This window comes from Lontra canadensis, unplaced genomic scaffold (genome assembly GCF_010015895.1).
Source record: "Lontra canadensis isolate GAN:19392208 unplaced genomic scaffold, GSC_riverotter_1.0 scaffold11, whole genome shotgun sequence".
NCBI classification, from domain to species: domain Eukaryota; kingdom Metazoa; phylum Chordata; class Mammalia; order Carnivora; family Mustelidae; genus Lontra; species Lontra canadensis.
In genome coordinates, this window is record NW_022631005.1 from 13,206,358 (window position 1) to 13,218,620 (window position 12,263).

Sequence of the window (12,263 nt, forward strand, 5' to 3'; positions counted from 1 at the left end):
AAGCAGGGCTGGGAACCAGAGATAGAAATACTTGGTCACAGGTTGGGTGAGCATGGAATGCAGATGGAGACCAGGGAGACAGGAAGGATTGAGTGCTTTTCTCTGAGGGTGCACTGAGGAGTAGGGCCCAAGCTCTTGGCTCCTATGGGCTAGAGATTGGGAGGCCATCATTTTCATTTGTGTCCTTCAAAGCTCTAAGGAAAGCATTCAGGGAACAAAAGCTACTGAGAGTGAATGTGAGCAAATTACGTAGCCTGGCCCCTGGCAAGGGTGGTACAATTCCACCTCTAGCAAAGACATTTTAGAATCACTGCAAAAGGCCACTCCCCCAGAAGATCAGCAAGAACATCCAGCCAAGACCAAATTCACCAATAAATGAGTACTGTGGAACTCCAGAGCTAGGGGAGAGCAACACATAGAATTCATGGCTTTTTTCCCCATGATCCTTTAGTCTTTCAAAGTTAAATTTTTTTAATTTTATTTTTTGTTATTCTATTAACTTCTCCTCTTTCCTGTTTTAAAGGTTTTTTTTTAACTATTTTGTCTTATCAGTACTTTTTAAACAAATCTTTTTAAATTTTCATTGTTATAGTCTTATTTTATGCCTTTATTTTATTTAACCTTATTTTCTATATACATATAGTTTTTTTTTCTTTAAAATTTTGGGATACAATTTCTTCTAATAGATCAAAATATACCCTAAATCGAGCACATGGCTTTGTTCTAGTCTCCAGCCTGATCACATTCTCTCCTTTTTCTTTCTTTTTCTTTTTTAAAAATTTTATTTATTTATTTGACAGACAGAAATCACAAGTAAGCAGAGAGGCAGGCAGAGAGGCAGGCAGAGAGAGAGGAGGAAGCAGGTTCCCTGCTGAGCAGAGAGCCTGATGTAGGGCTTGATCCCAGGACCCTGGGATCATGACCTGAGCCATAGGCAGAGGCTTTAACTCACTGAGCCACCCAGGGGCCCCTCTCCTTTTTCCTTATATAACCAACATATCTTATCAATTCCTTTCTCAGAATCTTTTTTTATTTTCATCTTTACAGTCACATTCCATCCTTTCATTGTGTTTACCCTTATTTTTGTGTATATATGTTTTTCTTTCTTTAAAATCTTAGGAGGTAGTTTCTTCTAAGAGATGAGAACACAACCAAAATCAAGTGGGTGGCTCTGTTCTATTCACCAGTCTAAAATATATATTTTTTTATTTTTATTTTTTAATTTTTTGCCCCTCTCCCCCCACCCAGTTATGGGTCTTTTCTGATTTGCTTAGTGTATATTTTTTCTGGGGTCTTTGACACCCATTTAGTGTTTTGTTCTCTCATTCATCTACTCCTATCTGGATATAACAAGGTAGAAAAACTCACCACAAAAAAAGGAAGAAGAAGAAGAAGAAGAAGAAGGAGAAGGAGAAGGAGAAGGAGAAGGAGAAAAGAAGAAGAAGAAGAAGAAGCAGTACCAACAGCTAGGGACCTAATCAATATGGACATTAGTAATATGTCAGAACTAGAGTTCAGAATGATGATTATCAAGTTGCTAGCTGGGCCTGAAAAAAGCATGGAAGATACTAGAGAATCCTTTTCTGGAGAAATAAAATCACTTTCTGGAGAAATAAAATCACTTTCTGGAGAAATAAAATAACTAAAATCTAACCAAGTTGAAATAAAAAAAGCTATTAATGAGGTACAATAAAAAATGGAGGCTCTTACTGCTAGGATAAATGAGGCAGAAGAGAGAATTAGTGCAACAGAAGACCAAATGATGGAGAATAAAGAAGCTGAGCAAAAGAGACATAAAACTACTGGACCATGAGGGGGAGAATTTGAGAGATAAGTAATACTATAAGATGAAACACTATTAGAATAACTGTGATCCCAGAAGAAGAGAGAGGGGGCAGAAGGTATATTGGAGCAAATTATAGTAGAGAATTTCCCTCATATGACAAAGAGAACAAGCATCAAAATCCAGGAGGCTTGGGGAACCCACCTAAAAATCAATATAAATAGCTCCACACCCCATCATCTAATAATAAACTTACAAGTCTTAGTGACAAAGAGAAAATCCTGAAAGCAGCTCAGGACAAGAGGTCTTTAACACACAACAGTAGAAATATTAGATTGGCAGCAGACCTATCCACAGAGACCTGGCAGGCCAGAAAGGACTGACAGATATATTCAGAGCACTAAATGAGAAAAATATGCAGCCAAGAATGCTATGTCTACACAGGCTGTCACTGAAAATAGAAGGAGAGATTTAAAAAACAAAAACAAAAACTTCCAGGACAAACAAAAACTAAAAACAATTGCAAACACCAAATCAGCCCTATAGGAGATATTGAAAGGGGTGCTTTAAGCAAAGAGAGAGCCTAAAAGTAATAGACCAGAAAGGGACAGAGACAATATACAGTAACAGTCACCTTACAGGCAATACAATGGCACTAAATTCTTATCCTTCAATAGTTACCCTGAATGTAAATGCGCTAAATGCTCCCCCAAAAACACACAGGGTATCAGAACAGAAACTCATTTTAGACCCAAAGACACTTCCAGATTTAAAGTGGGAGGGGGAAAACAATTTACCATGCTAATAGACATCAAAAGAAAGCTGAGGTGGCAATCCTTATATCAGACCAATTAGGTTTTAAGCCAAAGACTGTAATGAGAGAGGAGGAAGGACACTATATCGTACTTAAAGGGTCTGTCCAACAAGAAGATCTAACAATTTAAAATATCTATGTCCCTAACCTGGGAGCAGCCAATTATATAAACCATTAATAACAAAATCAAAGAAGCACATCAACAATAAATCAATGATAGTAGGGGACTTTAATGCCTCCCTCACTGAAATGGACAGATCATCCAAGCAAAGATCAACAAGGAAATAAAGGCTTTAAATGACACACTGGACCAGATGGACATCATAGATATATTCAGAACATTCCATCCCAAAGCAACAGAATACACATTCTTCTCTAGTGCACATGGAACATTCTCCAGAATAGTTCACATCCTGGGTCACAAATCACATCTCAACTGGTACCAAAAGATTGAGATCATTCCCTGCATATTGTCAGACCATAATGCTCTGAAACTAGAACTCAATCACAAGAGGAAAGTTGAAAGAACTCAAATGCAGGGAGGCTAAAGAGCATCCTATTAAAGAATGAATGGGTCAACCAGGAAATTAAAGAAGAATTAAAAAAAACTCATAAAAACAAATGAAAATGAAAACACAACTCTTCAAAATCTTTGGGACACAGGAAAGGCAGTCCCGAGAAGAAAGTATATAGCAATACAAGCCTTTCTCAAGAAACAAGAAAGGTCTCATGTACACAGTCTAACCCCACACTAAAAGGAGCTGAGGAAAGAACCCCAAAGAAAGCCTAAACCCAGCAGGAGAAGAGAAATCATAAAGATCAGAGCAGAAATTAGTGAAATAGAAACCAAAAGAACAGTAGAACAAATCAACGATACCAGGAGCTGGTTCTTTGAAAGAATTAATAAGATTGATAAGCCCCTGGCCACACTCATCAAAAAGAAAAGAGAAAGGACCCAAATTAATAAAATCATGAATGAAAGCAGAGAGATCACAACCAACACCAAAGAAATACAAACAATTATAAGAATATATTATCAGCAACTATATACCAGCAAATTTGAAAACCTGGAAGAAATGGGTGCATTCCTAGAGACATATAAACTACCACAACTGGACCAGGAAGAAATTGAAAACCTGAACAGACCCATAAAAGTAAGGAGATTGAAGCAGTCATCAAAAATCTCCCATCAAACAAGAGCCCAGGGCCAGATAGCTTCCCAGGGGAATTCTACCAAGCATTTAAAGAAGAATTAATACCTATTCTCCTGAAACTGTTCCAAAAAATAGAAATGGAAGGAAAACTTCCAAACTCATTTTATGAAGTCACCATCACCTTGATCCCAAAACCAGACAAAGACCCCCTCACAAAGGAGAATTACAGACCAATATCCTTGATGAACATGGATGCAAAAATTCTCACCAAGATACTAGCCAATAGGATCCAACAGTACATTAAAAGGATTATCACCACGACCAAGTGGGATTTATTCCTGGGCTGCAAGGTTGGTTCAACATCTGCAAATCAATCAATGTGATACAATACATTAATAAAAGAAAGAACAAGAACCATATGATACACTCAATAGATGCTGAGAAAGCATTTGACAAAGTATAGCATCATTTCTTGATCAAAACTCTTCATAGTGTAGGAATAGAGGGTACATACCTGAATATCATTAAAGCCATCTATGAAAAACCCACAGTGAATATCATTTTCTATGGGGGAAAAACTGAGACCCTTTCCACTAAGGTCAGGAACACGGCAGGGATGTCCACTATCACCACTGCTATTCAATATAGTAGTAGAAGTCCTAGCCTTGGCAATCAGACAACAGAAAGAAATGATTAGATTAAAAAAAGATTGCAGGGAACCTGAAAATGTCTGTGAAGTTTGTATAAGCAAACACTTTTAGAGTTTGGGAAATGGAAAATAAAAGTGGTCAAGAAAGAACCATGTGAACACAGATAGAATGATGTCAAAAACATATGTCTGGCAAGCACTAAATTGATTGATTTATCCAATAGGTCTTAATTAAGAATGACCTTTTCCAGATGTTCCTTACTCATGCAATTTGCATATTGGAGATTTTGAAATGTTGCTTTTCCATCATTTGCATTTGGGTGCTGGGAAGGGATAAAAGGGGAGTGAAGTTGAAAGGAAGAATTCATGTCAAGGATTTTAGGGAAATATGTGAAGCTGGTGACCTCACTTGTAGTTCCTTCTAGGTCCCCTTTGTAAGTTTTTCTTCTCAAAAGGCTCTTAATTTAGAGTATTTCCTACTTCTATTTTAGCTTTATAATTATTATTGAATTATTATTATTTTGAATTATTACTATTATTGAATTATGATATATTGATGGTCCATATATCCCAGTATCTTTAATAATTATCTATATGCTGGTGTCTCCCAAATTAGCTCTTCTGTCCAAATCATTGTCACATGAGCTACAAGACTGAATTTATACAACTTATCAAAATCCTACTTATAAGTCTAATATACACATCAAACTTATCATGTCTATCATTCCCATAAAACTTGCTTTATCTATAAATAGGCTTTCTCAGCTCCATTGATGGCAAATCATCCTTTCATTTGCTTAGCCCAAAAACCTTGAAACTCATTCTAAAATCTTTTCTTTCATAACCACACATCCAAGCCAATGTGAAATGCTATTGGCTCCACCTTCAAGATATATATAGATCACTTCACACCTACCTACATTGTTACCACCCAGGTCCAAGCTGTCATCATTTTTCAACTGGATTTTGCATTTGCCTTCTACTGGTTTGCAGTCTTTTATCCTTCTTTTACTTTGAAATTATTAGTAATCCTCAAGTCATACCCCTGCTCAAAACACTGCTGTCCCATTTATCTCAGAATGAAAACAAAGGCTGAGGGTGGCCTAGAAGGTCTTATGTGATTTGGCTTCCTGTCACCTTTCTGCGCACTCTTCTTTTAATCTTCCCTTGATCAGTCTGCTCCAAGGCATGGACTCTTGACATTCCTGGAGCTTGACTCTCTGTCCTGCTTTAGGACCTTATTTGTGCTATTTGTTCTGCCTTCTATTTTCTTACTCCAACTAGTTGTTTGACTCAGTGTCTTACCTCCTCTAGTTCTGTGCTCAAATACTACTTTCTCAACAAGGCTCTAAGCACCCATTAAACCCACTGCAATCTAGGCAGAGTTCTCTCCCTATCTTATTCCCTGACACTTCCTATATTGGTTCTCTATTGCTGAGTAACAAATTGCCAATAAATATACTGGCTTAAAAAAGTGTGAATTTATTAGCTCACAGTTCTCTATAGGTCAGAAGCCTGGCATAGTTTAGCTGAGTTCTCTGCCTAGGATCTCAAAAAAGATTGGCATAAGGGTTAGGCCCTTATCTGGAGGCCCTAGGGAAGAATCCACTTCCAAGCTCATTCACCTTGTTGGCAGAATTCACTTCTTTGTGGTTGTAGGGCTGAGGTCTCCATTCTTCACTGGCTGTCAGCCAGAATCCTTGTTTTCAATTCCTAAACACCCAAGACTTCCTGCAATCATTTTCACACATGACCCTTCATCTTTTAACCCGCAATGGCACATTGCATCCTTACTATACTTCAAGTCTCTCTGACTTTCCCTCTCCCCTTGCTTCTGTTTTTAAGAGCTCATGTGATTACATTCAGCTCAGTGGAACAATCTAAAATATTACCCCTGTTTTAAGGTCAACTGACTTGTAATCTTAAGTGCATCTGCAAAGTCACTTTTGCCATGTAATGTAACATATTCACAAGAGCAGTAATAGGAAATAAAGGTGATGGGGGACAAAATTCTGCCTATTACAACTCTCAAGCACCAAGAACGATGCCTTCCTGGCACATAGTACAGATGAATGATTATGTGGCAGCAGACATCTGAATTAGAGATTTTATTTGCAGAAAGTTGGGTTTGGCCTATTGCATTTGGAAGAAAAGCTTCTGAATCCTTCCAATTAGGATGTATTGGAATGTGAAAAATCATTTTTGTTTGTTTTAATCTTTGAAGAAGGAAAAATCAGGAAATGAGAGAGGAAAAATGGCAAATTGGAAGGATCAAAGTTGGAAGAGAGTAAGAGAATGCCCAAGGCCATATGCATGGGAGACTTTGACTTTCTGTTTCACACAAACAGAAAGAGATTTTTCACCTTTCTTAATATTGTCAGTCCCAAGGCTCTCACTCTTGTGTGCTAGATGTGTTTTTCCGAGTTCTTAGTACTATAATTGTTTAACAAACCAGATACCCTTAGAGGTTTGCTTGTACCTACAGACACACATTCTGTCTGTAATATGAATTCTGGTAGATGCAGCAGGTCCACAAGTGTGGCCAGGACCTGGGAGACTTGGGATGGAATTCATGGCTTTTTCTCCTTGGCAGTAACATATTACCATTTTATCTTTATTATATTAAACTTAGGACATTTGAACTTAAATATGAGAAATTACTTCATTTCCTACATGAATGCTTAAACTCCATAGGGAAATTGATTTGGTAATTATGATAATGTCTGAATATCAGAAAAAGTTTAGATTAATTAAAAATGATAAATTAGTCATTTTTCAGCCTTGTGTCTGGCTTCACTCAACCACGAATATGTTGCCAATTTAGAATTTTTCTTTTTTCTTCAGAGTGAATTCCAAGAGTTCACATACAAAGTACAGGGGTCCAGCTGGCCAGTCTTTTCCTTTACTATCCACACATAGCACTTTCAATTGGTGAGTTAGTAGAATCCTTTCCCTGACTGAGATGACAGCTTGGGTGCCCTTTCTGCACCCAATTCTGCATGGCCCACTTGCTTTCCAAGGAAATTATGTTAGCAAAAATAAATTATGCTAGAAAAAATTCCTTAACTTATAGAATGAAAATTTTTCCTTCTCATTTGGTCATTTCTTCTACTAGTTTTTCTTCATTCAGTCATAATACAAACCTATGTTGAATATTCTCCTATATGACAGGCATGGACTATGTATCAGAAAGACAGGATTTGGGAATGGGTTCAAATAGTTTGAATTCATAACTGAATTCTGGTGGAGAATTAGTGGGTTACAGGAGAGAGAATGAATGGTTTTGGGAGATAGTGGGGAAATTGTGTGACCTCCAGTGGGAGAGGGAAAATGATAGTCTGTATACAGACTGCAAGTTAGGAGTGGTTTTGCACTGAGAATCTGGGAAGACTATAAAGTAGAAGGATCCTAAGCTCACCTTGTCCTGTGGACACATTGTGGCAACAACTACATGTATTGTACTCACTCTGAAAATGACCTGTAGACTGGTACAAGAGATCTTCAATAGCTGGTCATAGAGAGAAGGCCATATCCAAAAGGATAGGATGGATGAAGACATGGTTGGTAACAAAACACTCAGCATGACTAACCACAAATGAAAGAGACATAACATTCAGGGAAGAGCAGGGGATCATACTCCACACTGGCTACCCTCAAACCTGAGTGCCCACACTGGGAAGACAAGTACATCTGGCTTTGAAAATCAGTAGGGCTTAATGTTATGAAACCCAGAGGTCTATAAGAAATCAAATCTCTGTCTTTAAAGAGCCAGCATGCCGAAGAACTTTACAAAAATAACACAAAAGCAGAAGCAGCAGTTTAAAAGGTGCCTGGGATATACATGAAGGAAATGTATTGACTAATTTTAGAACATGTGCCAGAGAGGCGGGAATCTGCAGGAGATTTTTCCAGGAACAAAACTTGTAGGTGTCATTTTTCTTGCCCTTCCCCAGCCCGGATAGCCAGATCCTCATGAACGCCAACATTTTTCATCCACCTTTCTAGAACCATATGTCCCACCCTAGTATTCCCCTGTGGACCTTCCCACCAAACATATCTGCTCAAGGCTGCTCTCCAAAGTGACTCATGCCCTGAAGGGAGTTGGGGGTGGGTAGGGAGATAACCACACACACCAAAGAACCTACAGTTTCTGCAGCTGGAATTCTTTACTGGCTTTTCAGAAAGCAAGACCTGCCTTGGTTGTGCCCAGAGTTATCCCAGCAGCTAAATGCAGACAGCCAGGTTAGGGGCTGGCCCTGACCCCTACCTCCCAGTGTGTCCACAGAAATTGTGGCTTAGCCACAGCAGGAGAATGCATACAGACCACACAGGGGACACACTGGAGCACCATATTCTGGTGACTGGGGGGATTGTGCGACAGGACACCACAGGACCTCTTCTGCACAAGGCCACTGTTTTCAACACTAGGAGATGTAGCTGACCTATCTAATACATTAAAACAGAGAGTCAGACAAATGAGGAGACAAAGGAATATGTTTGAGATCACAGAAGACAAAAATCATACAAAAAGAGCTATATGAAATGAAGATAAGCAATATACCTGGTAAAGATTTCAAAGTAATGGTCATAAAGATACTAATCTTAATAGAATGAATAGAATTAAATGAATTAATTCAGTGAGGACATCAATAAAAAAGAAAAATATAAAAATAATTAGAGCTGCAGAATACAATAACTGAAACAAAAATTAAATTAGAAGGAATCAATGGCAGGTTACAGGATACAAAAGTACAGATTAGTGATCTGTTAGAGAGGATAATGGAAAGTAACCAAGCTAAACAGCTAAAAAAAAAATAAAAATAAAAAAATGACAATACATTAAAAGAACTCTATGACATCATCAAGCATAACAATATTCACATTACAGGTATCCTAGGAGAAAAGAGGGAAAGGGGCAGAAAAATTATTTAAAAGTGAAAGACAAAAACAAACAATAACAAAAACCAAAACCTACCTGAGAATTTCCGTAATCTGGGGAAGGAAACAGACATCTATATCTAGGAATCATAGAGTCCCAAACAAGATGAACTCAAGGAAGTCCACACTAAGACCCATAAATTAATATAACAAAGATTAAAGATAAAGAGAGAATCTTAAGAGCAGCAAGAGAAAGGAAAGAGTTGCATACAAGGGAAATCCCATAAGGCTATCAGCTGCTTTTCCAGCAGAAATTTTACAGACAGAAGAAAGTTACAGGATATATTCAAAGTGTTGAAAGGAACCAAAAACTTGCAACCAAGAATATTTTTATAAAGATTATCATTCATAATTGAAGGAGAGATAAAGAGCTTTCTAGACAAATGAAACTTAAAGGAATTCATCACCACTAAAGCAGCCTTATAAGAAATGTTAAAGGGAATTCTACATATGGAGTGAAAAGATCACAACTAGAAGAAAATTATTAATGAAAAAAATTTCATTGGTAAGAGTAAACACAGTAAATGTATCAGATTAATCATTGGTAAGCTAGGATGGAGGTTAAAACACAAAAGTAACAAAATCCATTACATCTACAAAAACTAGACAAGAGATACACAAAATAAAAAGATGTAAAATACGATGTACATAAAACATGGGAAGGGAGTAAAAATTTAGTGCTTTTAGAATGTGTTCAAACTTGGCAACCATCAACTTAATATAGACTGCTATATACCTAGGATGTTATATATGAACTCCACGATAACCACAAACCAAAAACCTATACTATATTACACATTACAAGAGAAAAGAATCTATGCATAATACTAAAGAGCCATCAAGCCACAAGGGAAGAGAGCAGAGGAAGAAGAAAGGATCAAGGAAGAACTATAAAACAAAAACAACCAGAGAACAATTACCAAAATGGCAACAAGTCCATAATTACTTTAAAAGTAAATGGCCTTGGGGCGCCTGGGTGGCTCAGTGGGTTACAGCCTCTGCCTTTGCTCAGGTCATGATCTCAGGGTCCTGGAATCGAGCCCTGCATCAGGCTCTCTGCTTGGTGGGGAGCCTGCTTTCTCCTTCTCTCTCTGCCTGCCTCTCTGCCTACTTGTGATTTCTGTCTATCAAATAAATAAATAAAATCTTAAAAAAAAAGTAAATGGCCTAAATGCTCTAATCAAAAGACATAGGGTGACAGAATGGGTTAAAAATAATAATAATAATATGCTGCCTACAAGAGACTCATCCTAGATTAAAGACACATAACAGACAAAATAAAAGTGAAGTGATTGAAAAAAATTCATGCTAAGGAAACAAACAAACAAAACCCAGGGTAGCCATACTTCTCTCAGAAAAAGTAGACTTTAAAACAAGGACTCTAGCAAGTTACAAGGAAGGATACTACATAATGATAAAGTGATCAGTCCAACAACAAGATATAACAGTTGTAAATATCCATGAACCCAACATACGAACAACTAACTACATAAAGAAAACACTAGTAGACATATAAAGGGAGAAATTATCTGTAATACAGTATTGTTAGGGGACGTTAAAACACCCTATATACATCAATGCATAGATCACCCAGGCAAAAAGTATAAAACTAAAAACAAACAAAAAAACATAGTGGCCTGAACAATATATTAGTCCAGATGGACTTAACGCATATAGAACAGTCCATCCAAAAACAGAATACACATTCTTTTCAACTGCACATGGAACATTCTCTGGAATAAATGACACATTAAAACCATAAAACAAGTCTCAAAATTTAAGAAAATTAAGATAGTATCAAGCATATTTTTCAACCACTATGGTATGAAACTAGAAATACGTTATAGGAAAAAATAAGGAGAAAACCACAAACACATGCTATTTAACAACCAATTGGTCAATGAAGAAATCAAAAAGGAAATTTCAAAATACACAGAGGCCAAAGAACATGAGAATAGTCCAAGATCTCTGGAAAGTATCAAAAGCAGTTCTAGAAGGGAAGTATATATGACTATCTCAAGAAACTAGAAAAATCTCAACCAAAACTTATACCTAAAGGAAAGAGAAAAAGAACAAAATCCAGTTAGTAGAAGGAAGGAAATGATAAGATTAAAGTAGAAATAAAGTTGAGACTAAAAAAACAATAGATTTATGAAACCAAGAACTCATTCTTTGGAAAAGATAAAATTTAGCCAGACTCATCAAGAGAACAGAGAGGATCAAATAAAATCAGTAATGGAGGAGAAATAACAATTGACACCACAGAAATATAACAGGTTATAAGAGAACACTATAAAAATTATATGTTAACAAATTGAACAATCTAGAAGAAATGGATAAATTCCTAGAAAAATACAATCCTCCAAAACTGAGTCAAGAAGGACAAAAAATATGAACAACCCAGTACTAGGAATGAAAGTCAGCAATCAAAAAAAAAATTCTCAATTAACAAAATTCCAGGACCAGATGGCTTCACAGCTAAATTCTACCAAGCATTCAAAGAAAAAGTAATACCTATTCTTCTCAAACTATTCCAAAAAATTGAAAAAGAAAAATTCAAAATTTATTCTGAGGCCAGCACTATTCTGATGCTATAATCAGTCACTGGGCGGGGGGGGGGGGGAGGATAACTGTAGGCCAATCTCCCTTATAAACATATGCAAAAATCCCCAACAAAATATTAGCAAACTGAATTCAACAATACATTAGAAGTTCATTCAATAAGATCAAGTGTGACTTATTCCTGTGATGCAAGGATGGGTTAATATTTGCAAATCAATTAACATGACATATCACATTAACAAGAAAAAGATAACCATATGATCATATTAATAGATGTGGAGAAAATATTTGACAGAAATTCAACATCAGTTCGTGACAAAAAAATTTCAACAAAATATGTTTAGAGGGAATGTACCTCAACAT